The 24,894-nt window shown below is 38.2% G+C and overlaps 1 protein-coding gene across 1 annotated transcript in view; it reads left to right on the top strand.

The window, feature by feature from the left end:
* The window catches only part of TENM4 (teneurin transmembrane protein 4), a 1,625,418-nt gene that overhangs the window by 657,413 nt on the left and 943,111 nt on the right, over positions 1-24,894 (top strand). The window contains exon 5 of the mRNA XM_062639041.1: positions 17,258-17,332. The gene's annotated coding sequence lies outside the window, so the exon portion shown is untranslated. The remainder of the gene's footprint in view (positions 1-17,257; positions 17,333-24,894) is intronic.

Here is a 24,894-nt window from a genome sequence, read left to right as displayed (position 1 = left end):
CCAAGGTTTTGTGAGCTCTGCCACAGAGACAAGAGTTGATAATACATTATGGAAGTTGTTAAATGTAAAACTTCTCAAAGATTGGAATGTCCTGAAGACTGGAACAAAAGAGAAAGCCAGTGACCATGGAAGAGTGCATTTTTCTACCACAATTAGTTGTGGTTTCTATTCTTACAGAGTGTCACAGCCCTGCCTCCATCTCCATCCAGGACATTTCTTTCAGGAAAGACCTTCCCACAACAGAAGAGTGAGGAAGTCCCACAGTCCTGTCACATATGATGACAAGGCGATGGCTGGGAATTGAGCTGGGTCTATCAAGCTCAATTTCAGCACTTTCCACAACAGAATTAAAACAAAGCATAGTAGAGTTTTTTGAAAACAAAGTTGGCAAATGCAATAGGGCTGGAATTTTTAATTGTTGCGGGGTTTTTTCCTCTTCTTCTTTTTGTGTTCTTTTTCTCTATATGGAGGATTATGCCTTTTGTTGAAACCATTCCCAGAAGCATAATTCCAGAAAACACATGTGTGACGATGATTTATGACAGTGTGCTTTAAATTTGCACCACTAATCAGCTAAAAGAGAAGATTTAGCATCTCTAGCATGTGCATAGTTTCAGGCATTTTGTGTAGAGAATGACATGGGATGGTCAAAATATGTATAGACTTGCGTGCCAGCTTTTGGGATACCTTGTGTTGACTGGTTTCCAAACACATAACGATACAGCAGATAATACAGATTTCTGTCACTGAAAGCCTCATTTATGTCTTTGCCCAACACAGTCGACCCAGGTGAATTAAGTACAAATGCGTACTAGAACACTATGTGTATTCCCAGAATTTCCAGATGTAAAGTAGAAGAACAGCATCTGCATGAGTTGTCATCTCTTAACAGTCAATACTGCAAAATCCCAACCTCTGAATGACACAGATAAGATTTAGTTTGATGTCACTGAGGACCTCAACTGGTCATTAATTTCCCTCAGATGTGTTACCATAACTTGTCCCTCCTTTGTGAGTATTAAGATGTTTAAAAGATCTCCTGTTGCCCAACAGCAGATAATAGAGTAATTAGAGCAACTAAAAACTGTTGAAGTATTGGGTTAGACTCTATATTTCTAAGGAAAGTAGCAAAGAAAATAGGAAAGTCCTTTGGCAAACATTTGTGTGCCTCACTAAAGATATGGAGCAGACTAGATAAGGGATCTGCACCATTAAAATTACAAGATAATACAAATCTCTAGAATGGCTACAGACCTGACTTAGAAGATATAATGTTTCTTCCCTTCACGTCTCCCTCAGATGCTTCAAGAATGGCAGGTTACCATTACTATGTACTTTAAGTACTAGACTTAAGGCAAGGAAAAAGAGTAGCAAAAATGACAGCAGTTTCAACTGATTGGCTGAGCAGAGGAGTTGGATTTGGTTCACAGAGGATTTTAAGTGTATAGTAAATCCAAAACTGCTGTTGAGATTTTATAGTAATGAGAACAGAGTGTGCAAAAAAAACCAAGATTATGAGATTAAACAATTACGGTATGTCTGTGTCTCCTACCATAGCCAGCAGAAGTTGAGTAACATTCCAGTTTAAAGCATACTCTACTTTAATATTTGCATTGATTTTCATGTAAATTCATCATGCCACCTGGCTAATGTGCCAAGGCAGTCTCCATTACCTTAATCTTTATACATTTAATAATGTTTTTATATTTATCCATTACGATGGCATTGTAATGTAGTGATAATCTACATTAGACAGACTGCCCATACTGATCAGAAAATGAACTGCAGCATAATGGAGTGCACACTTAGATCTTCTACAATCGTTGTCCACTGAAATGGGCATCCAGCCCTAAATTAGATGCTTTAAGTATAGTGAAAAAATTAAATCCAAGTCTCTCCAATTTAGAGTGAGATTCAGCTCACCACACTCCAAATACCAGGTATTCAACCTAAGCTAGTGGTCTACAATCTCTCTATTTTCCAGGTAATTCAGCTATAGACTGAACAGAAAAAAAACATGAGATAGCCATAACTGCTTTAAAAATGTGCATTTCTAAAACTTAGGCAATCATCTGGTGGCAAAGCTTTAGATGGGTTGAGAGTTCAAGGAGTTTAATCTTCTCTTCCACCCAAACAGCTTTTTTTGTCATCTTCTGCTGCAAAGTCTGTTATTTTCAAGGACAGAGCAAGGTCAATCTAACTGTATCTCTAGGCAGCATCCAATAATTTCTGTTCCATTGTTCAGTAGCTTTATTTTCATTTGAATTTGGATGATTTTTTTTTTGTCTCTAGACTGGTTCAGGTTCTGGTTTAAGTATCTCAGGTTAGCACTGGTATTGTCATAACATCATTCATAGATACTGTCCAAGCCTATCTGCCTTTTGCATTGTACTGAATTTTTTTCATTGCTTTGTTATCACTTAGTTTCAGTCACAATGGTTCAACTGTTCAGCTGGTAAATGGCTTCTCTCAGGTGAAGGCTTTTTTCCAACAATAAACTAAAGCAGTTTCTGCTTATCACCCAGTGTGGCTTCAGATTCAGCTAGCTACTTTCAGATGTCGGTTATGTGTCTATACTATAGACAAGTGTCTACCTGCATGCTAGATATTTATCATTTCAGTCAATGGAGAGTCAATACAACCAAGAAGACACAATTCAGGTGTCAAAGTGTAGGTATCAGCATCATTTCTGAAACTGAAATCATCTTCTTCTCACAGGGTATATCTTCACCTTTATGGAATGGCTGCTTGAGATCACATGGGACAGCCCAGAACATCTCAAATGCCACTAGGTACCTAAGTTACAACAACTAGATTGACTGTCATGGTAGCTGGGGTATTATCTTGCTGACATGGTTTGGACTGTGCTTTAGGAGATGAATACCAACTCCACAGTCTATTGCCTTGTCTCTAGAGAATATGGGTTTGACACCTTCCTCATCTACATGTAAATGCTGCATGTGAACACCTCTGGTTTCCAGAGTGACACGGGCTCTTTTGACTTAAGCAAAATCAAATAGTAATGCAGAGTGCCTTTTATAAACTACAAAAGTATGTATTTCAACACAATAAGCATCTGGATGGTAACAAATGCAAGTCTTGGCAGCCCCTGTACTTTTGGCTTGTAGAGGCAGCATGATCAGTAGGATGGAAGACCCCAACCACAGCTTGCAGCACGCTATTTTTGATAACATATGATACACTTTTATCATACCTTCCCCCAAATCAACAACAGTGCTTTTATCCATAGTTTGTGCCATCCAGTCAAGTGCATATACTATTCTTTTGGACAACAGACAGTAATTTTAATGTTTAATTGCTCCCCATACATCTCACGAGGCTGTTGTTTCATTTTGCCTTCTCTCTCATTGAACAGATGACCTTGTGAAGGTCATCTCCTAAAATTTAGCATAGAATAGGTGTACTTAAATGGCACCTCTGTAAATGCTTTGTTATTTTGTTAACTCGTAACCCTTGATGGTGCTGGAGAGAGGTCAGAGAGGTGATGAAGTGGATTAAATTGTATAGCTGGGAGCCCATTCATTGAGGACACAAGTTACCAGCACTTATTATGTTTTTCTGTCCATCAGCTACTTTTGAAACCACTTCAGCTGACCTCAGACCCTGGGATGGTTTACTGAGATACTACATGATTGCAGCATATATGTAGGCATACACAAAGTCCATCTGAATAAAACATTGAACACCAACCAACACATCTGCCAATGGACATCAGAAACTGTAAAACAGGAAATGCATGTTTCTGCGAGAGTCATTGGAAACCAGGATGATAGCTTTAACTTACAAAGACTCAGACAGGTCAAGAGCATCTAATAAATCATCACTTCTTGTGTCATGACAATCAAGACACAGAATCCAGGCTAGAACTTCCATAGTATGAAAAGAAGAAGCAGATGACAGGTGTTTTATATGAGGCGTTTCAGGAGAGTGCTTGCTTTTCCAGCCTGCATCTGTTAACCAGCTATATGCCTCTTTTTATGTGTCTGTTTTGTTGTTTTTTTTTCCTTTGATCATTTAAGGCTGTGGAGGTTTTGTAGTCCTTTTGCTGATTTTATATTTTTTCATTTAGGGGATAAATGCTCAAAGTGCAAGGCAGATGCTGGTAATTGTAATCTAAGGTATTTGTATCTATGTTTTCATCTGACTGCAAAAGTCTTCCCAGGATGCCAGGTGAATCAAGAGCTTGTCTGTATTGGAAGTAATTTGTCTTCTTTCTATCATTGGTTTCATACAGATGTAGTGAGGAGCCCAGGACGAGCCAGTCACAGGATAGGGCTTTATCTGAAGCCACAAAGCAACAAGCAAATGTGACACAAAGCACAAAGAAGCAGCAGAAGAGAAAGACCTCTCCCTGTATTCTATTCTGCACTGACTCTCATATCTCTGCTGCAAAGTTTGCTTCTTCAAGTAAACATACTGACTTTTACATCACCTTGTCACCTCACCCGGTCCCTCTTGATGTCTGTCTGCTCACATGCCTCATCCTTTCAAAATCCTATATTCTGAGCCATGTGGGGCAGAATCTGCCTTTCTCTGGCTCATACAGAGTCTTGCATAGTGAAGTCTTAAAGCATGGTACTAGTTTCTGGGTGCTAAAAGGATAATAATAAATATTAAAAGCTGTAGCAGTTGCAATAAAACATGCATTTATATGGGTTAGCTTGATGCATAGCTAACAAATCATTTAAGCTTTTAAATATATATATATAAATAAATAGCAACAATAAATAAGATGAAACTGCAACTGGGAGAGAACTCTTATGGCCGTTAATTTTCCCTCCACGCACACACTTATCTTTCTCCTGCATAAGGGATAAGAATAGGTTTGCGTTGCAAATTCCAGGCAGTCGATCTCTCCTCAATGACAGTTTTGCTATAATTCTCCTAATTTCAAGCTCTTGCTTGAAAAGGTAACAGTGTAAAGCATCCAGACCATTTTTGCAGTCATCGGCAGCTGACTCAGTTGATTCATTTTCACAGATTTAAGTTGTTGTGTGCATAGTCAATCCCCTTGGAAAAAGACTTCTTCCCCATATCAAATGGCTTGTGCAGACACCAAATCCTGATATTAAAATGAGTGTAAAAGGTAAGGTTTTAAGGGTCTATATCATCACTCCAAGCCAGTTCTCAGGAGGGAATTAGATGCCATTGACAAATCTTTTCTTCAGGAGTTTTTATGATTGCTGTCATACCAGAAATAGATGAACACATGAAAGGGAGACCTAGAATAGTTCCTTTTTTGAACATTGCATATATATTGGCCATCAAATGTTGTTGAGCTAAGGAATGATAGCACCCAAAGAGTTGACCTCTGACATGTAGTAAAAATAGTTCTGATTCACTAAGTTAATATGATAAGCTACTGACCAGCGTTACTCATGTCAGTTCACACCATTTGTTCTTTGCTATTTTTATCAGTATTAGTCAACAGGAATTTCCTCTGCAAGAATCAACAAATACTAGTGTGTAAAGCATATTTACATTTCAAAGACTTTGTTGGGTCAGCCTAGTATCATTATACATCTGTTGAGTTCGTTCAAATTCCAAAAACAGCAACCAGACATTATGAAATCAGTGTAATCCCTGAAAGAGCTGAGACTGTTTAGTCTAGAGATGAGAAAGACTGAAGGAAGACAGGGTAATCATCTCCAAATATGCAGAAAAGACCTTCAAAGGGAAAAGGAGTAAAACATTCTCTTTGTCCTCATTGAAAAAAGTAAGAAGCAAAGGGTTCTTTGCATCAGACAGGTCTAGGGGAAACTTCTGAGAGACATATCTGACAGGAAAGCAAAACACAAGACTAGGTTGCTTGGGAAGCTGTGGCCTCTCTCCCAGAGAGGTTTATAGAAAGGGCCAGAACATAGACCAGGAAAAGTTTTTTCCCGTCTTTTGTGTATGTTATCAAGGAATAATTGCTTTACATCTTGTTTTTAAACACTGTTTCCTATCAAGTTCTGCTTTTCCAGTTTTTCCCAAGGACAGACATACCCTATTTCCCAGTACCAGCAGAGCTGAGAAATTTGGGATTGAATCTGGGATCAATTCCATCCCAAATTGAATTGATTTCAGTTGAAAAGTAGAAGTACATGTTTTGCTAACCATTATGCAGTTAGTTGCGTTGTCATGAGACATAATCTGGTCAAACCCTAAATCAGCTTTTTGCTTGGGGAAAAATACAGCCACATTTTTGATATGGCTTTTATTGCTTCTGCTGCTGCTGCTTCATGTCTTCATTATAATTTTGTGCACCTTTTGTCTGTCCTTTTTTGATAAAATTTGGATGTAAGAGCTTAGAGAGAAGGATCGTTACTGGTAGCTGGACTTTCTGATAACTGGGATTTTGCTTGCTAGTATCACAGCCCTGCTGTTTACAACAATGGCAAGCAACTCTCTCATGCTCCTGTTGTGATGCCCATACTGATGTCTGCTGACGTTACATTGTTGGCAGACATGCTGCATGAGAGCAAGAGAGCCTGACCCCTGGGAATGAAAAACCACAGGAACACATTTTTGTCAGGCTATTTTATATACGCTTAAAGCTCCAAGCTCTCTGAAATTCCTTCTGCTTTTTTTCCTTTAAAATTCAGGTTCCCAGGTCCCGGCAAATAAGGGTGGTCTCACCTGACAGCCCTTTGGAAGTAAATTGACTTTAGTAGATGCATTTGCATTTTAAAGAAGGGTGTAGGAGGTTGTAATTAAGGAAGGAATTCTTAGTTCAACTTGTTCCTTCTCACGATTTCTTAACCACTTCTTCCTGATGTCTGACTTCCGTGTTACCAATCACCCCTTCCTTTTGACTCAAAACTACACAAACCCAGAAGTATTTCCTTGCCCTGATATTTGTGCAGGTTAAACTGGATGGCTTTATATTGTGGCAAATACACCAAGAATAAAAGAACAAGAAAAGTTAAGTTACAAGCCCACTTCTTTATTGTTCTGTGTTTCTGTCTGTCCTTTTACTTTTTCACCCCTGTTTAGCTGTATAACAATGACCTTGTTTCGACAACTGTGGTGCTACTGCTGCAGTAGTGTTGCACTCTGACTTTGGTTGTGGTGTCTTGGCAGATTACAAACCTAACTGGAACAATTCACATTTTCCTGGGAGGCAATTTTAGGGTTTTTACTCTAAAATTGCTCTTAAAAGTGAATGTATACAAATGGCAACAGCTATAAGTGAGAAGAAAAATGAACTCAGCATGTGTAAAACCAGAAATACATGACAAAAGTACTAAGGTTTCTTGTAATGTGTTTAATTAAGATAAAAGCATCAAAATTAAACTTGAAAAGCATATACCGTAAGCCGGAAGTCACCCTGAAACAACAACAGCAAGCTTAGCCTGTTTGGGAGCTTTGAATGTGCCATTAAGTGTGTGTTTCTCGATATCAAGTCTGGATTACATGGAAAGCAATACTGTGAGAAGCAGTAACAGTGTATTTCAGGCTATGGGGTTGGTAATGTTGCTATGGTATTCTTACCTTTATCCAATCTGACACAGGTTGGAAAATTTAGAGAAACAATTAGATTTGTTGTAACTACTTCAAACACCCCAAATTTTAAATTATGAATGATCACCAAAAGATAGTGTTTTCCTCTTAATAAAAGAGTGCTTTGCTTTACTCTGCAGCAAGTCATGCTTGGACCATTTGAATTCAGTTGCATCGAATGCGGTTCAGACAATTCATTTTCTCTCAAGATGGTGAAACATCCACAAAGTCATTTTTAGTTGTAATTCTCTTCCATAATTTTGTTCAGTAATTTATTTTTTTCATTGGAATGCTCATTGAAAATGGAACCATTAAATGCAATGCAAACATTTCTGAATGAAGATGTTAACATTTAAAAAGTGCTTCATTTCTCTTTAATGTGTTTTGCTGGTTTTCTTAAGTAATTATCATTCTTTTCAATATTTATGTTAACATGACCTTTCTCTGACTGAATGGCTGTAACTGCTTCTGAAGTACTTATAGCATCATGATTTTAAATTAAATTATGTTGTGGTGGAATTGATTGCAATGCAAGCCACAGAAGAGCAGGGAGAGGAACAGGGTACTGCTGGCCCCAGAATCTGAAAGTAGTCATGTTTATTGGTTCACCTTTCTAATCAATGCAACTGTATCAGAGGAAGTATGACTTTGTTTCTTGTTCATGATTAGAAACATTCCATTAAATTGAATGCTGGTCAAAATTGTCAGACTTACTAGCTGTGAAAGATTGTTTAATGGTTTAGAATGGTTTATTACCTTTCTTCAGTATGCCTTCATCCTGCTGACAGAACTAAAGCTTGGATTCTCTTTGCTAGTGGGAGCAGATCACAGGAACTTAAGCAGTAAGATTTGGCTCTGCATCTTGAGTTTTCAGGTCAATGTTATTCCAAAGCCAAAGCCTCCTCTCTGTGAGGTCTAAGGTTGCAGCATATGCAATAATAAGCAAATGCAGAATTTTCTTGTAAACACTGGGAGATGTTTACTTCGATTTTGTGCATATCTTTGAGAGTATGTGTTCAGTTTGTCTAGAATCAAAGAGTAAGGAACAGACCAACAGCTCAATTTCACCATGAAACCTTTCTTGTATGCCCAGCTTCTCAAATGCTGTCTCCCTTCGCTCAGAAAAGAAGACAACTATCCCAAGTCCTTCCACTTTTCTCCATTTGGAGATGACAGTGAGTGACAACGCGGTAAGCTGAAGGACAAGAACGACATACATCAAAGGAGGAAGAGGGGAGAAAATAAACCACTGAAAATAAAAGAGAGATACAGATCTGTAAGATTTTATCTTTCTAAAATTGAAAGATGTGAAAAAAAAATAAAAAGAAAGTAAGACTGAAGAAAAACAGTGGCTGTCAAAAGACTGCCTAGAAAAGGAACATTAAAAACAAATAAAAAGAATCATAGAATACCAGCTTAGAAGGGACCTCAAGGATCATCTGGTTCAATATCTTTAGGCAAAGCATGACTTAGACTAGGTGTCCCAGCACCCTGTCCAGCCCAATATTCATGGTGTCCAACACAGGGGAGCCCGCTACTTCCCTGGGGAGATTATCCCAATGGCTGAATTTCCTCATTGGGAAAAATTTTCCTCCTGTGTCCAGTTGGAACCCCCCCAGGAGTAACTTGTGCCTATCACCACTTGTCTTTTCCATGTGATCTCTCGTAAAAAAGGAGTCTTCGTCTTCCTTGTAGGCATCCTTCAACTGGAACATATAGAAATAGCTCCCAAGCAGCAGCAATGGGCAATTCAGGTAAACCTTAACTGAAACAGTCATTAAATAACAAAATATTGATGTAGGCATATCAATCTTTAGATCTAGTTGACATAAAAATGACAATAGAATTGATAGCTAACACAGTCAACCAATTAAAACAACTTAGTCCACAAGCATCCCCCAGGACAAAGCCTATTCCAAAATGATTCGGAGCCTTTTTCAAGCTCTTCTGTCCACAAAGGCTATTTATTGAAAGGCAGCCTCTGCTCTGCCCTGCAGAGAAGGACTTCGGGGTGCTGGTCAGTGAGAAACCTAACATGTGGCAGCAGTGTGCGCTTGCATCACAGAAAGCAACCGTATACTGGGCTGCATCAAAGGGAGCGTGACCAGCAGGTCAAAGGAGGTGATCCTGCCCCTCTGCTCTGCTCTTGTGAGACCTCACCTGGAGCATTGTGTGCAGTTCTGGTGTCCTCAACATAAAAAGGACATGGAACTGTTGGAACAAGTCCAGAGGAGGCCACGAGGATGATCAGGGGACTGGAGCACCTCCCGTATGAAGATAGGCTGAAAAAGTTGGGTCTGTTCAGCCTGGAGAAGAGAAGGCTGCATGGAGACCTCAGAGCAGCCTTCCAGTATCTGAAGGGGGCCTATAGGGATGCTGGGGAGGGACTCTTCATCAGGGACTGTAGTGACAGGACAAGGGGCGATGGGCTCAAACTTATACAGGGGAAGTTTAGATTGGATATAAGAAGTTCTTTACTGTGAGGGTGGTGAGGCACTGGAATGGGCTGCCCAGTGAAACTGTGAATGCTCCATCCCTGGCAATGTTCAAGGCCAGGCTGGACAAAGCCTTGGGTGACATGGTTTAGTGTGCGGTGTCCCTGCCCACGGCAGGGGAGTTAGAACTAGATGATTTTAAGGTTCTTTCCAACCCTAACTATTCTATGATTCTATGATTATATTCCGAAGTTGTACTTTCTACAGAGCTTGCTTGGACTGGATTTCTTGGTGGAAATGATGATTTTTTTTTTTCCTCTATACACAAAGTAAACATACTCAGCTTCTGGTTGAATTTCTCTTTCTGTTTGAGAAGTTAGTGAGTAAAGAGAGAGAAGTGTTTGCAAAGGTCCATGCATAAGCCAGAGAGCCAATATCTTAAGGCAAGTTGCCACAGATGAATGGTGTGCCCTACTGGATATTCCAGCATAAAAGAAGGATAACATTGGGTGAACTCGTCTTAGCCAGCAGGTCTATGGTTATCTTGGGTCAATGCAGCTTCTCTACCCTTCCTTCCTGCTCTTCAGGCTTGGCCAGGTAAACAGTAAACATGCTTGGTTTCCACAGAGGATGCTCTAATGGCTGGCAGAGGAGGGTAGTTCAGTTCAGCGCCCTACACAGTGATAGGTGAGCAATGAGAGTTAAACAGGCAGGGTCACTGCTGAGAGCTTTGGAGAAACAACATGGAAAGAGAGGAAGGGGAAAAGAAAATCACAGAGAGAAAGAGAGAACGCAATCATCCTTTTTTTTTTTATGGGAAAAGATGTCAAACTGTCATGTTAGTCTCTGCTGAGGCTCTGAGTGCTAACGGTTGCCAGGGTAACTGTTGTGCCAAGCCTCAGCACTTATGTATTTTTTCCATTGATAATTGCTAATGTGAACAAGTGCTGGCTTGCACTTTGCACCTGCCTGGCTTGTAAGTCTACCTTAATTGGATGTGCCAAGATTGAGGAAAAAGTAATCTGCCCTTTCAAGGCAAGTGACAGGTAGATGAAGTGTTGCTTAGGTCTTTACTGTAACAATCTTGCTGACAAAATGACTATGAATTGTCTTCCCTCAGTGCACATATACTGCACTTTGTTTATGGAATCAAGAGTTTAAGCTTCAATGTTCACTATAGGAAATTATGCTATAAAATTTTGGGGAATAGCTCAATGCCGCCTGGTGAATTTCTGCTTTTAGCCCCAGAGTTCAGAATGTTTCATTTTATATGTGTATATGAAAAAAGTCTTTCAAAGTGATGGAGAGACATGAGGAAAAACAAAAGAAATATTACTTTATAAATATATATTATTTTTTAAATGGTGAAATAAATACTTCTAAAGAGAAACCCCAGTGAATTAATAAGAAAGAGGGGGTTTTTAAATTCTTATGTTGTTAGTCTGTTCCATCAGAAGTGATGTGGGACTTTGAAGTCGTCAGTTTTTGGGTGTCCCACTGAAGATATTTTGAAGACTGAAAGAGAAAAGCAGCATGTAAGTGCCCCTAAAAACTCAGGCTAAAAGCCAAGGAAGCCATGTGCTCTTAATCACTGAATGTTTTCTCCAGGACCATCACTTTCTTAATTCATTTATTTCCATACATATTTTGGGCTGCCATACAAAATACTATTAATAGAGTCTAATTTGCTACTAAGCTGCACAAGACTGTCTCAAAAGCTGTAGAAAAAATTATTATAAGGCCTTTTATTTGTTCTTTTTCTGGTCACAAGGAGGTGACAGAGTTTCTATGCTCAGTTTTTATTTGCTTTTCAGAGCTGTGTCAAGCCTGGCCTGCTCCACCACAAAGTGTATTCACTGTGTGTAACTCTGTATTTCTTTGATGTTGATTTCCCAGTGCACTTAAATGAAACCAATATGCCAGAGTGAATTAATATATGAATAATACATAGTGCTTATTTTAGTACCTTTCATCAGAAGACCTCAAAGAATGGCACAAGGGATAGCAGGGAGATTGCTTTCTACCCATTCTACTAAGAAAGAAGCCAAAGTACAGTGGTGGTGTGCTCCTTGCACCATCAATAAGGGCAGAAATAGGGGAAAACCAAGCCACTTGACCAGATTATCCTATAATCTAGACAGCATCAGATGTATCAGTAATTCCGAATGTATAACCTGTCTTCATTTTGAGTAATAGCAAAGGTTTTATATGCATCTGTTTGCTCCTATGGACTGGCCAAGGATTAAAAAGTTGTAAATGTAAGGCAGAACAGTGCTGGCCTGTACAGTTCATCAAGCTTTTTAACAAGATAGTAGTATTAAATGAAATTAGTGAAATCCAGAAGTTATTCTGCAGCCCTCCATAAGGCACTATGAACCCTAGATAGTGATTCCATGTCTAGAAACACAGCGACCTCATAGGAATGCTATTTTTGTTAGGATATTCAGACCAAGAGTCTAATAGAGGGAAGCTGCTGAAACTGCACAGGAGAGCAGCGGGTTTTTAACACCTCATTTCAGATTCTTTTAATCTGTGTTTTCAGTGATATTCATTTACTTATGTAATTCCCCTGTGAAATAGACTCATGGGACTGAATTCTGTCTCACATTCCTGCCTGGTCATAGAGATGAGAGAGTTTGGAAGTACACAGACATAAATGAGAGTGGCATGTTGTTCCTAGAGTTGATAAGCCACAACCTGTAATGATGCATTAGCTGGATGAACATTTATTAGTAGTTGCTGCACACAGAAGTGTGTGATTTCATGCTATGGGTTAGTAATGCTGATCAAGGTTTAGGAGTCTGTTGAAGTTTACCAAGGTATGGACTAGAGTTTTTCCTTATCACACTTTCCAATATCATCAGAAAGAAATTTGATTCACTTTTGAGTGAAAAAATTGACCTAGATTCCCAGCTTCAGCACTGAGATGCTTATAGAAGCATCTGTAATAGGGTTTATCCGCTAATGATTGTGACTAAACTGGAGCAGCAAGAATGTAATGTAATGGGGAAATGCAGTGTAATGCCAAATGTTCATCTGACTATGAAGAAAAATAATTGCAAAGGGAAGTTTAGTAAACAGATGATTTTAGTGTACTTAATAATCAGATCTAAAGTTAAGGTATTTTTAACCTGCATTATGGGCCAAATCACATTGGGTGTTCTATAGCGATCCATTTTAATTTTATTTCCAGTCTGTCAATCTGAAAACATCATAGCAGAGAGAACAGAAAACTAGATGGGCTCTAACTTAAACATATGGCTTAACAAGAGAAAGTTGCTTCTTCTTATTCAACTTTCCAAAGAGAATTAGGGGAAAAAAAGTGGAAAGCAGACTGGGAGAAAGGTGTTTCTTACAATCACTGTGGTTCCCTGGGGCTGGTATTTGCCATTTATCCAATATCATGATGCAAAAAAAAAATGGCATCTTGAATGTCTTCAAGACTTCTCTTATAGAGCTGGTTGGCTTATGGAGAAAGAACCTGCATAGCTAAGGCTTATAAGGAAAGAACCTGAAATACTGTTTGAACTAATTTGCCATGGTGTATTTTGTTGAAGATTTCTAGTCATGGAGCTGCAGTGATGTACTGTACCATGGGCTGATGATGAGAAGATTGGATTTTACCCCTTCTAAGTCATACATTTAGGAAGGTTCATCATCAACCACAGTTGCAGCCACAGTGAGAAACCTGAGGTAGACCGTCCCTGGCACTTGTTCAATGCTGGAGCTTTTGCTTTGCACTAAGACCTTATGTGCAAAGGTCTTATGGCAGGCACAGTTTGTCTGTAAATTAAAGGTTTCCACTGCTCTGAAAAAGTGTGATCTGGGAGTTGTGGGAAGAGATCATCAACTGAAAACTTCACACATACAGCATGAAACATAACACATTTTCTTCTTCCTTTTTCTCACAAGTGTCTATATTACAGGGCTCATGAGATCAGATAGGTACTGCAGTCTACATTGAGTGAGTACCTTATGATCTCTGATTTGTAGTACTCAGTATTAAGGCAATTCATATATTTTACCATTGTACAAAGGAAGTTAAAGACATACCAGCAGAGTCACTTCTTTGTGCCCTACAAGAAGTTTACCTGGGGGAAAGAAGAGGAATGACCCAAGTCCAGTTTGCTTGGTTCAGTCTCACCATGATTTTCTTGGTAATTGCTCTTTATTACATGACAAAATGCCTCACAAGTGAAAGGCCTATTCTAAGAGAATGTTGAAAATGATCAGAAGAAGCAAGGAGGCTAGAATGAGATCAGAAGCAGGGTATAGGAGTTTGCCACTTTTCTGGACAATTGAATTTAGTAGCTGTTCCTTGTAAAGATAGGGTTACCCTTCCATGTTTGTTCTTAGTTTCATCTCTTCTTTAACTCTGATATACTGTGCGAATGCAAATCCTGGAAGCACTATCTTGTGTTCCAGGAAGGACTCCATAGTTGCAGGTAAAACAAGAAGTTTAGGCAGAGGTTTTCAAAATTATTCTATTTAATTTTTTAATTTTTTAGGGTTTGTTTTTTTTTTTTTCTCCTGAGCTGCTCTGATAGAAATTTATTTCTCAATTTAGTTTTCAGCTTTTCCTGATCCAAACCCAGGTCAAGGGTTTGATTTTTCTCCGAGTTAAAGAACTGCATTCTTCCCCCAGGTGCTCATCAATTGCATGTGCCCATTTAATTATTGTTAGGCTTTAGAGCCTTTTACTCATTAACATTAAACTGGTGCACAGCCGTGTAGTCCCTGCAGTGCAAGAAGCAACTAAGGTCAACTTTTAAGAGCAAGTAGAAAGAGGAAAGCACTGTCAGAGTAGCAGAAATTAAAGAGAAGAAAATGTAATGGTAGAAATTAAAGAAGGAAAACCCCCTTGATTTCATAAGTCATTTTCAGCCCATTCTTTCGTATTAGTGCAAGCTGGAGTAGTTTCACGGAAATCCATGATGGAAAAATCTATGATGTTCCCTTTAGTTGCAGGCTTCAGTTACTTTGTCTTAACAAAACACACCTTTCTCTTAGCGAAGCCATCATAACTGCCAGCATATTCACCATAGGCATGCTATGTTCAAAGTCAAGCTGGTTTAGTTAAAGCATCCTCTCTCACATTTGAAGTTTTACATTAACCTGCAAGGAGAGGGGAGCTGAAAATTATGCAAACAGTAATTCATAGCAACTCCACTGATAAGCTGTAACTCATGAAATTGTTATAACTCTATCACATTCCTAAGTGTGTGTTCCTATCCTTGTTCTTGTCTAGGATTTGTGTTAGGGCAAGATAAATAATACATTCTAGTGAGGTGGTTTTCTGGCTTACATATTTTCCTGAATGTTACATTGCATCTTTTCAGGTAATGAATAAAAGAAGTCAGTAACCGTGCAAATGATAGTAGGAGGAAAATTGAGCCAAATGCAGAAAGATTCTATGGGGATGTATTGGTATCTACTATCTATTACTGTGTATTAGTATTTACTATGTATTAGTATGTATTGGTATCTACTATGTATTAGTAGTATCTTAGCATGTGACTATATCAGGGTTTCTCTTTTTCCAACTCTACTCAGCCAACCCTAATCTTCAGACTACTAATCTGAGTCAGAAGTACTCACTTGACACAGTCATGATTCATACATGCAGTGCAAATACAAAGAACTCAGAATAAGAATGTCAAATAAGTAAAATTATAAGGAGAAAAAAAAATATTTGCAATTTTTCCATAAAGGAAATCTATTTCTCTAGACACATGTTTTTACAGGTTTGTCTTTTTTTTTCCTTCATCACCCTCCTCTTGAAAGCAAAGGCAACACATAGGCTCGTCCCTTTAAGTGTGAAGGACAATTGACATAACTTCAGTGACAAATATTGTCACTTTAAACTGCAGCTGCTGCTTTTTTCAGGCAGTTTGTCTTTGGGGCATTTTTATACTGTCACTGCTGGGTTTCAGTAGCCTGCTGCTTAAAGCAGACAGCTGGGAAACGGGCAGAACGAGCTGGAGCCAACCATTTCAAGAAGTCTTTACCTGTGAATTTATGTTGTGTGTCCAGCATTGCTATGAAGGTGGCGACTGAGCCTAAACTACTGGGAGAACTGGCTTACTTCTAGATAAGCACTAAAACTCAGGCACTGCGATGGTTAGGTTTAAGGCCACGTCCCAAATCAGATGTAGGTTTAGAGTCAGCAGCACCAAAACCTCCTATTTCAGCCATAAATGACAGCAGATAACCTAATATGATTTCTAAGACTTCATAGGAAATAAGTGCTCCTATGATGTTGACTCCATAAATAGCCAAAACTAAAGGACATGGTTCTGCTCTGAGAATTTCAGGGAAAACAACAAATACTCTTCTGCTCCACAAAAGAGAAAACAATCAGTGTGTTTATAATGCAGTTAGCCAGAATATGGGACTAAGTGTTAAAAGCAGGTGAGCCTGTAGGCAGGCGAGTTTGCTGTCCTCTTCTGTCCTCTTCACCCCTATGGTTCTAGAGCCAGCAACTGATTGCTCCTTGCTGTATATCTGTCCAGCAGATACAAAACAAGGTGGAAAATCATCTATATTCCACCCTCCTTACACTCATATATATAACCAAAAAGATTTGTGAAAACAGTGCATCAGATCTCCCTTTCTGTTCTTGTAACAAGGCCATCTCCTACAGTGGTTTGGCAGTTTGTGAAGGTGCAATAATATCAGAAAGATCCCTGCTTGAAATAAATATTTCAGCTTTACATTTCCTTCCTTTCTGTATTGCCATCTTAAATGTATGTATACATTTATAACTATATGTATGTGTGTAATACATGTTTGTGTGTGGTGAATGCCAAGTATTACACCCCTAAGTGATGGAGTATCTTTGCTGGCCTGGTGGAAATGGGATGGATAGCAAAGGTGAACATTCATATTTAAAGATACATGTTTTAATAGTTATGTATACATGGACCAGCATTTTCCTTTGAGTGTATATAACACTAATTCTATATTTTGGCTAAGGAATAGGGTCTCGTGGACCTCATCATAGGCAAATATATCAATTTCTTTTATAGTGCAATACACTATGTTTAAAATAATTGTACTGTTATGGCATGTGAATAGCAGGCCAGAAATCTGCTGTATAAATGAATGATGTAAAAGGATGGTGATGTTCTAAAAGCTGTTTGAATCAGTGACACACGGAGAGTATTCAGTCCTGTTGCATTTGCTTCTCAGTTTAACTCATTAAATGCTTCATATAACTATGATTTACTCATAGCACATACAATTAAACATCCTTTCCTCTGGTTCTGAACAGGAGCCAGGCCTTTTCCCAATTTTTTCCTTTTTTCTTCTCTTAGGATGGATATATTCCTTCGCTTTGAAACAAGGGATGTTCTTTGCTTCTGGGCCATCAATGGAAAGCTGTAATTAAGGTAAGAAAGAGAAAACATCAAATTTTATACAATTTCACAGTCTTGCAGCATCTCACATCTCAAGAAGTGGTCTCTGAGATTCTCTTTCTGTATTTATATTTCATTTATAAACTCAAGGTAGTTTGCTGAATTTTTTAATGCAATAAGGGGTTTGTTGTTACAGCAGCTTATTTAGCTAAAACAGCACCTGTGGGCTTCTTTGGTTTGCTGTTAGAGATGCATCGTAGATTTAAATTGTACCAGCCTGCGGGAAGAGATTGCCTTTCTACAGAAAACAATTCCTTTTCTTTATAAGGAAATTCACCCTGCAGGAATTGTAAGGCCTGAGGATCTAAATCTGGATTTTGAACAGTCTATAGATGTCATGAAATTCAAAAACAGCTATATAACCTAGGACCCTTAACTCCCACTCTGAGAAAAGAAGACTCATGGGATTTACAGGCTTTTGGTCCCTCTACCCGACAACTAATTTAAGCATTGATCTCTAGGTTGCATCGTTTTCCACTGAGGTGCATTTTCTTGTATATCTTAGATTTGAATAGGTAATGTTCATGTGTCAAGACAAAATTATTCACTTCTTTCCAGAGGCATGGAGTCACAAACATAAAGTTGGAGTATTTTAAGGGAGTGAAGTGCACAAATACTAACAAAACCCAGCACGAGCAGAGCTGGCTATCTCTCGTAAGCGCTTTTGCTGATCCTCTCTGTAAGCAGCATTTTGAATCAAATCAGATGATTAAATCTAAGATAAGGACAGGATTGATGGGAGTCCAGCACTCAGAAACAAATGGATTTACCAACCTCTTACGCTTTGTGTGGTGGGATTACCACCAGCATGTGTAGCATGGAGCTAGTTAACAGCCTGCTCAGTCTTCTGTATAACTCGTCACAGCCACAGATTGCAGTGCACTGGTATGAGAGAAAAGATGTAGGAGTGTTGTTTTTCTTTACATCAGTCACTTATTTACTGATCAGAAAAGCAGGTGATTATTAAGCAATTATTATACAACTGAAACACTGTTCACATGTCCTAAAGAAACGTTTTAAGTATTGTACGCAAATATGCATAGACATAGTAATAAAACATCAGTGGTACTTACTGAACAATATCTGGAGATAAGCAAGATGTGACCAAAACTGAACAGGTTATTTCTATCACACAAAAGACTTACCTGTTTTGAGGTGAATCTTGTAGATTTAATCTTTTTACAGCTGAATTAGAGGGAGCTCTGTTTTTCTGGCTGCGGTTGTCTGGGATCAACTTCTCTGGGTGGTGTTAGCATGGTTCTCATTACTGTATTAGGGGATGTCAGGGCACAAGTTCATTAAAGTTTTGGCTTCACAATAAAATAATGAAGTTTTTGTGAAAGTCTGGTCAAGAAATCTGTCATCCTTGTTCAATTAAAATCTCTAACAAAACTATCTAGGTTTACGTAGGTGTAAATGTGTTTAAATATGAGCAATACTATGCACCTCTATGTGGTCTGTAGGCTGCAATCTGTATTAAAAGGATGGTGGAACACAATTTTTGCACAAAGTTGGAGATGATCAGTTTCTTTTTCCTTATTTAATTGCAAATTAAATCATCAGTAATTCAACAGCTCAAAATGCCCTAGTCATGCCCTTTTAAATTTGTATGAGAACAGCCAAAAACCTTCAGCAAAGACCATGTTGTATCCTAAAAATACTCCAAATATTAAGAAATATTTTCTGAGTTAAACCAAAACTGCAGTTTCTTTACCCACTATCATAAAGAAATTTTTGCTGCTATATTATGTTACTGTATTTAATTTTGTTGATCACATTTCATTACACCTTGAAGTTTAAGCTAACTTGACTGATGAAAATTGACAGATTATATCCAAGATCTAACCCAAGCATCCCAACAGTTGTTAGCAGGTGCTGAGAATCTTTTTCTATTACTCTGTATTTCAAAGCATATGCCTACATTTTAGATAACGTTTCTGTATTTCTGTGTGAGAAAACAAACTGTCATTCCTTGTTGAACTATATCCACAGCTTCTGAATTATCTGTTCTTCACAGCATTGTGATATCTGGTAATGTACAAGTAATGTGTGAAACTGAAAATGTTGCTTTGAGTGTAAACATATCAAAGCATCATTCTGCCTGGTTTTTATGTTCATTATACAATCTTCACACCAATTTACTCTCAACTTATTGGACTTAGGTTACTAAAATTAAGCATAGATTTAAATCCACTATTTCTAACACATGCTACTTTATTTCTTTCAAGTAACATGCAAGTAACTTCTGGCTTACTGTAGAAGTTTGAATGGAAAACTGGGATTATCATGGAAGAGACAGAAAGCTAAGTTTGCAACCTCATATTTAATGGGACACAGAATGAGACCCTCTGAAAGTCTGAGAACAGAACAAAATGTGGTTTTAATTATAGGATGAGAATTGGAACAATTTCCTTTTTGCAGAAACAAAATCTTTCTTGTTAGCTGGGTGAACTAGTGAAACGTCAGAGATTTATAAAATGCTGCTTTCAAAGAGTGGTTAAAAAGTAATCTCTATAAAATGGCTGTAACCTCCGGGGTTTGAGCACAGTCCCTGCCTGCCCACCTGAAATAGCATTCAGCAGAATCATACAAACTGCAGCTGATTATTTTCTTAAACCCTGAGCTTAAGTTAGACCTTCCTTAAGAAATAAATTGCTTCTGAATATGGAACAGGATCAGAACTATGGAACTAAAATAACACACGATTCCCAAAATAAAAACCATTTCGGACTTTAAACAAAACCCTATTTTATTCTGGTAGAGACTATTTAGAGGATTTTTTATGATTAGAAGGCATTCAGCCACAAATGGAAGGAATGTATTCAAGCCTCAATATGTTTTATTGCCAGGCTTCTAAAAATCCTGAATCCCAACTATAACTGTGAATGACAGCACTTTGATTTTTGCTAGAGGCAAGGCAAGACAAGAGAACACAGCCTGTTCACTGAGATCCTACTCAGATGTCACTAAATATAGTACACATGTAATCATAACACCTGATTGTTTTAAGATAAAGGTTGGATCACCAAATAAAGCTTAGTTGTAGTACAATACATCCAGGCTGATTGGGATTGATGGAAGACGTGACTTTATAGGTGCCCTTTCCAGGGAAATGACCAAGAATCTGTTTATCCTCTTCCCTTTTAAGATGAAAATGACAACAAACCCAAATCAAAACAAACAAAACAACAACAACAAAACCTAATAAAATAACAAAAAAAAAAAAAAGAAAACACCACTAAATGACTTTTTTTCTTACTGAACAGAAACAAACAGTTTTGCGTGCAACTGCTAGAGGTTCTCTGGATGTTTTAATGAAGCTATGGATAGTATGTGTCATTCAGGTACTGTCAGAGGAGCAGAAGTGTCCTCTTCTGGGAATGCATTGCTTGAATGTATCTGTCACTGGATGCCATCTGGTCCATTACAAAACAAGCCATGTTACACTTCAGAGATGTCTGTAGTTCTTCCTAAGAACACGGCCACTGACAGAATGGGCAATGCAAACGAGGAAAGGAACCTATCAGATGCACAAGTAATTCAAGGATACCTTTCTCCAGAGGTGATCCCCTTCAGTTCTGTAAAATCATTCTAAACCACAGCCTGTTTGATATTTGGAACCCAGTAACAATAAAACTCATGTCTTCAGGCTGTCTTCTGACTTTGTCTATGTTTTATCTGAGCAAGAACTTTCTTTAGTTTATATATAACAGTTCAGCACAGTTTTGTTTGCTGTACAATAAGATATCTTTCTGTAATCATTATCTATTTATCAAGTAGAAGTTGTTCTCATATTGGTATTATCTAGGGTCATGTTATGGATTTTATTTCCCTGGTGCAAGAAGTCTCCTCTGAATGTACTCCCCACATTAGGGCCAACAACATTTGTGGTCATTGTGCCCTGTGAAATTAAGCAGCTGCTTTTTCAAAGCTTTTCCAAAGGCTAATCGTGACCCAAAGGGAATGGACCCTATATGGAGCTGCGGTCCTTCCCACACCAGGCTACCAATATAGCATACTGATGACATTGTGATGACTTGGCAAAGAAAATACAGATGGAACCATTTTCTACGAGAAAGTACTCTTTATTTGAAACCAAGAAGCTTAGAAAAAACATATTTATTTTGGCTTCAAGATAGTTTTATGCATTAAGAGGGGAACATAATTTTCTGGGAAGAGTTAAAATGTATACAGTACTGAATGAAACAGAAATTAAACAAGAAGTTTTGGCAAAACAAGCTAGTTTGACCGAAATTGAGCTGCAGTCAGCATCCTTTCCATAACAATTATATCATCTTTTTTCTTTATATCTAGTCAGAATTAAGAAAAATCTCTCTTTGAACAGTATTTATTCAACATTCAACTCCATTCAAAAATGAGTTTAACAACAGGCCTGAATGGTCATGTTTCCTTTTTCTGTATTGGTTACAAGTGATGCTTTTGCCAGTTAAAGAGGTATCGAGATGCCCTCGAAGATGACCGGTTTTGGAGAACTGGCTTTTGCATGACTGGAAGCCAGATTTAACTTCTATGGTCTTGTACAAAAATACTGGCTTCCTTGGTCTCTTTCTGAAGTGGCCAGAGAAGGTCAGGCCTTCAGTGTGTTAAAATACCTGAATCTATTCAGGCCACTTCAGAAAAGCATTAAGGGAGGCAATCAAGCCAATCCCTTGTTCAGCAATCCTTTAAGCACATTGTAAGGCACTCAAACTTATCTTTCTGTTTCTTGCTGAATAAGGAGGGACTAGTGAGCCGCAGTTTGATGGATGGCAGCCAACTTCCAAATAGGATAACTGAAGGTTTTGGGGTTTATGATGGGCCTTTTCATTTGTTTTTTGTTTTTTTTTTTTTTTCTTTTTTGTTACTTAATTTGGTGGCTATTAGCAGAAATGGTGATTTCAGCTATGGCAGGGCAATGAACTAGCTGTATGGCATTTAAAACTGAGCTAAAGTAAGTCATCTCCCCAGAAAAACAACCTTGTTTATTGGTGGTGTGATAAAATCAGAGAGCATGTCACAGCAGCCAGCAGATCACCTATCCAGCTGACTGCTTTGTTTATCAGCCTCACTGTAGCAGTCTGTCATTTCTTCCACTGTGGAACATCTACATCGTGATTTTCTGATAGTATCTAGAATTGCACTTTATGACCTAGTTAGTCCTTTCTAGCTTCCTACATTCATTATGCAGCAGTAGCATTATAAATAATATAGATATAAAAAAACCTTCATTATGATAATTGGTATGTTGTACTAGGTGCATCTCAGATATTACATCAAATCACAGTATATGTGCAATGTCATTGTCTCCCTTGAATTTTATATGAAATTTGCACAGATAAGAGACTTGATTATATTAACAAAGATGTGCTATGTTCTCATTTGTTCCATTGTTGTACATGCAATTCAAAAGCCTTCTGAGTGTACTTTCTAAGGGAATTTTTGTTGTGCTTCTCTTCATGAGGTTTGTTCATACGCTGTTTAGTTCTAATGGTAGCTTTTTAGTTGTTATTTTCTATACTTAAGAAGATATGGAGAGTGGCAGTATCAGATCAATATCTGGAACCGAACCCATCATGTGTGTGTGCACACAGAAGAAAAAAAAAAGGATAAAAAAAAAGAAAAGGGAATTAGCTGAAGATAACAGCCCTTTTGCTACATTTGTACTTTATGAAGTACAAATGCTCCATCCCTGGCAGTGTTCAAGGCCAGGTTGGTCAGAGCCTTGGGTGACATGGTTTCATGTGAAGTGTCCCTGCCCACGGCGAGGGGTTGAATTAGATGATCTTAAGGTCCTTTCCAATACTAGCTATTCTATGATTAAGTCTGTAAAGTTAGTTAAATAAGGTATGCTGGGACAGATCCTTAGGTTAGGATGTAATATCAGCTTTTTCTGATGCTTTCGCATCCTATTTTCCTGTCAAGAATTTGGGTATTTTCAATATGCAGCTTCATCATATAATTGTCAAGAAATGCTGGTATTTTCATGGTGTGGTTGGTAAATTCTTGCTATGATACAGTTAAGCAGGATAATTGAGTGTCTAACTGCTAGGACACTATTGAGCTGTAGGTCAAATGATGCCACTTCTTGCCTCTGAATTTCAGCAGCATCCTAGTCTAATAGATATTTAATGGCTATTGCTACTTCTTTTGGGCAAATGGAGACCTGTTTTATAGAATTTCAATTCGGGTAAAAAGTTATAAGAATGTACTGAATCTTCTTCTATGAAAGAGAAAATGTTTAAAGGTGGCTAACGTTATTACTGCCGGATAGAAAATCAGGTTTCTAATGCCTGTTTATTTCCTTGTGTCTGTGTGATGTGACAGGAGAAGGTGATGACTGCACTTAAAAGGAGACATCAGTTACAGTGCTGTTCACGAATGCAGCTTGTTCGGCAATAATGTCTTATCTATCTGCATTTTCCTTTCTTCAAAGGGCAGCTTTTTCATAAGTTTCTGATTTTCAGATTTCTTTCTTCTTTGAAATACTTAAATGATAGCAAAGAGGACCTATATATTCACTCTGACAGATGGAGTGTTTCAGGGGACCTTGCTTCCTCCAAACCAAGGTATTTCCAAAGTTAACTTCAAGTTAGCTAAAAGTACAAGCTCAGCTTCATAGTGGGCTCAAACGTGATAAATAATGCTGCTTTTGCACTGGGTTCCTATGGAAACTTTAGATGGAAACCCTGGGTACAGTAATTAAAATGCATAGGAGTCTCCACTGAGCTTTCGCCCTGGTTTTTTCTTCTTTTTTTTTTTTGTGTGGACTATTACTATTAAAACCTCATGATGCCAATACCTTGCCAATGCTGCTGGCTCAAACTGCATCATGAATTTCCCTGTGCACCAATGCCGTTGGCACCCACCAGACTCTCACTGCTGCTGCAGATGCACTTAGTATTCTAGAAAAAAAACCCCACAATTTGCAAATCTCAGCTTTTGTTAAGTGCCAGTGTAAATGATTTGCACAGATGACTTAGACCATTTGAGTAAGTTGGTGCTGAATTTGAGAGTTCCATTATTTGATGAGTGAATATCCTACGCAAATACCTCCTTGAGCTGTTCATTGTTAGGCATTTCAGTTTCTACCAAAGAAAGTGTTAAAGAATTGTTTCCTTAGTTATAACTAACTAAGACTGTATATCACACTTACACTGTTGGCTTTGTACCCCAGAACATGGAATTTCTTTATAATATAGAATACCCTAACTGTTCTATGATTCTATGATTTACTGTGTCAATAAATAGTATTGCAGTGTCTACTATATATTATACATATAGTAACAATGGGAAGAATTAGCACACGCTGGTTAGTTTTGTGCTGACCAAATCACACTCTGTCAAACAACTTTCAGGCAGTATTGGGGAATTAGCACAGCTAAGGATGGTTCCCAGCATGCAGTTTGGATGCAGGAGGCTAACTAGGTTTAATGCAATGCAGAAGGTTGTTTAATGCTAACTGGCCTCTTCCCAAGGATAGTCTGGGCACACTCAGGTTAATGGAATAGATATTCATGGCTCTGGTGCTTATGCTT

The sequence above is a fragment of the Pezoporus occidentalis genome, unplaced genomic scaffold (assembly GCF_034315485.1).
Source record: "Pezoporus occidentalis ecotype Australia unplaced genomic scaffold, CSIRO_AGI_Poc_V1 ctg6, whole genome shotgun sequence".
In the NCBI taxonomy this organism is placed as follows: domain Eukaryota; kingdom Metazoa; phylum Chordata; class Aves; order Psittaciformes; family Psittacidae; genus Pezoporus; species Pezoporus occidentalis.
The sequence above is the reverse complement of the archived record's forward strand: the minus strand, read 5'-3'. Positions and strand labels throughout refer to the sequence as shown.